This window comes from Physeter macrocephalus, chromosome 7 (genome assembly GCF_002837175.3).
Source record: "Physeter macrocephalus isolate SW-GA chromosome 7, ASM283717v5, whole genome shotgun sequence".
Taxonomy (NCBI): Eukaryota; Metazoa; Chordata; class Mammalia; order Artiodactyla; family Physeteridae; genus Physeter; species Physeter macrocephalus.
Genome location: NC_041220.1, coordinates 142,185,818 through 142,188,525, shown reverse-complemented (window position 1 = coordinate 142,188,525; position 2,708 = coordinate 142,185,818). Strand labels below are relative to the sequence as shown.

The 2,708-nt window shown below is 51.9% G+C and overlaps 1 protein-coding gene across 4 annotated transcripts in view; it reads left to right on the top strand.

The window, feature by feature from the left end:
• Window positions 1-2,708, top strand: part of AFAP1 (actin filament associated protein 1) — a 73,276-nt gene that overhangs the window by 15,062 nt on the left and 55,506 nt on the right. The gene's annotated exons all lie outside the window — the stretch shown is intronic.

Below are 2,708 nucleotides of genomic sequence, written 5' to 3'. Positions count from 1 at the left end.
AATGGAATATTACTCAGCCATAAAAAGAAACGAAATTGAGTTATTTGTAGTGAGGTGGATGGACCTGGAGTCTGTCATACAGAGTGAAGTAAGTCAGAAGGAGAAAAACAAATACCGTATGCTAACACATATATAGGGAATCTAAGTCCGTTGCTTTTTCGTAGAGCAGCTAAACAGCAGGACGGCTGGAAATGCTGTCCCGGCCTCCTGCCCGTTCCTGGCTCCCATCCCAATCCCACAGCAAGCCAAGGGAGTCTGGATGTGTCTGCTGAGATCATATTGCAAAGTTACTACACAGATAGCTGGGGCTTTGGCATTGCTTTTTTATTTTTTTCTCAGAAGGCACTTGGGTTGAACCCAAATTGCAGCTTAGTTCCAAAAAGAATAGAAGACATTTTGAAAGCTTTGCCTGCTAGCTCTTCATTCACCAGAGCGTAAGTTGCACCAACCCGGGAGCTTGTCTGTTTTGTTTGCTGCATGTCCCCAGTGATCAGAACCACGCCCACCTCCTTGCAGGAGCTCAGGAAGGATGGAAGGGACAGTGGGTGGCCGCAGGGGTGGCCGTGATGGCCAGTAGTGCTGCAGGATGGTCCTGACACCTGCGGGTCTGGGCCAGGATCCCTTTTTGAGCTCTCAGCGTAAACCGTACAGGTGCTGGCAGTGATGATGGTGCTGGTGACAGCAGCCACCATGTCTTCAGTGTACATGTGCAGGTGCTGGCTGAGGCATCTTGCATACAGGGTCACGTTTTCTCTTCATTCAGCCATAAATACAAGGCAGGTCATGTGGATACGCCTTCCTTTGCTAGTAAGGACGCTGAGGTCAGAGAGGTGACGCCTCTCAGCCAGTACTGATGTGCTGGCCTCACAAAGCAGTCAGGCGCCTTCTCAGACTCCTGCTGCCTCCCGCGCCAGCCTTCCTGCCTCCTGCCCTGCTTCTCCGGAGCCCAGTCCCCTCCTGTCTCTGCAGGGCCCCTTCTCTGCTCACCTCCTCCCTAGGTGTCCCCTCCGGCCATGCCCAGCCCCTCCCAGCTCCCTCTCTTCTTGGAGGTGAGCTCTTCTGGTTTGCTTCTGGCTTCCCTGTCCGTTGCAGCTCAGACTCTTCCAGCTGCTTCTCTCCTGCGGCTCCACGCCATGTACCGACCGGCTTGAGGTCTTCTCCTGGGTCTCCGTCCTGCTTTGTCTCTCCCTCCCCCCGATGGCTCGTTCCATCCATGGCCATGAGCATCAGCCAGTTGACAGTGATCCCCTGGCTCCCGCTGGCCTCTCCCAGCCCATCTCCTGGCCCGTGGTCCTCTGGGTCTTCCGTAAGGTCTTCACATCCACCACAGGGCCTTGCACCTTGTCCCCTCTGCCTAGAACCCTTTCCGCCCGTTCTTCACGTGGCTGCATCCTTCTGGTCGTTGAGCTCAGCTCTCAGCTTATGTGTCATCCCAGGAAGGCCTCTCTTGATCTAAATCAGCCACCCCTTTTTGTTAAAGACCCTCTTCTATTCTTTGTAGCGCTGACTGCTGTCTTACCTCCATTTTTTGGTGATATTCATTGTTTATCGTGGTATCTAACTTTTACTGGAGCGGAAGCCCCATGAGGGCAGGACTCTCACGTCCACCGTTCCCTTCGGTATCCCAGAACCTCTGTCGGTACCAGGATGGGATAGACATTTGGTGAATGATGAGTGAAAGAATGAACAAACGCGTGCCTGGCATCCTGGAGCTTGAAAAAGAAAAAGGAAAGAAAAAAGACAACTGTGTTTTGCATAAAAGCTTTTGCCAGAGATAGGTTTCTGCAGGTAGTGTTTTGTGGGGTTTAGCCTTCTAGTGTGAGACAAGGACCTCGAGACCCTTAGCAGTGTGTGTACAATTGAGCGCATTTTCGCGGGAAGAGAGCGCACGTTGGCAATCCTCGTCGAGCTGTCCAAGTGGGCGTCGCTTTCACACGTTCTGGGCAGAGATAGAGGCTCACAGCCTGGGTGGCTCAGCCGTGCCTCTGGAGCTGGTGGTGGGGCTGGGGTTTCAGCCCCGGCTCCCTTCAGATGCAAAAGCCCAGGAGTTTTCCATTGCATTATGCTCTTTCCCAAGAGGGAAGAAAGAGTCTCATCCTTAGGTCAGATAGAAGTGTGCCTTGTCAACTGAAGGTTTGATAAGCACAGGGGAGGTGAGGGAATAAAGACCTGCTGCAGAAGAAGCAGCAGTGAAATGAGCATGAAAGGCGGACCTGAGGGAACCTTTTCCGCTCCAGACACTCAGGAGGTGCGGGTCACCTGGTTGGTGTCACCTTTGCTTACGTTTTCACACCTCCGACTCAACAGCGAGAAAAACTGCAGCAAGCTCTCTGGGTTTTCTTCTTTTCCTGTTTTGCTTGTTTTATTCTCCAACGTGGACCTCAGTCCGTTGCTTTTTTTTTTTTTTAACATCTTTATTGGAGTATAATTGCCTTACAATGGTGTGTTAGTTTCTGCTGTGTAACAAAGTGAATCAGCTGTATGCATACATGTATCCCCATATCTCCTCCCTCTTGCGTCTCCCTCCCACCCTCCCTATCCCACCCCTCTAGGTGGTCACAAAGCACCGAGCTGATCTCCCTGTGCTACGTGGCTGCTTCCCACTAGCTATCTATTTTACATTTGGTAGTGTACATATGTCCATGCCACTCTGTCACTTCATCCCAGCTTACCCTTCCCCCTCCCCGTGTCCTCAAGTCCATTCTCTA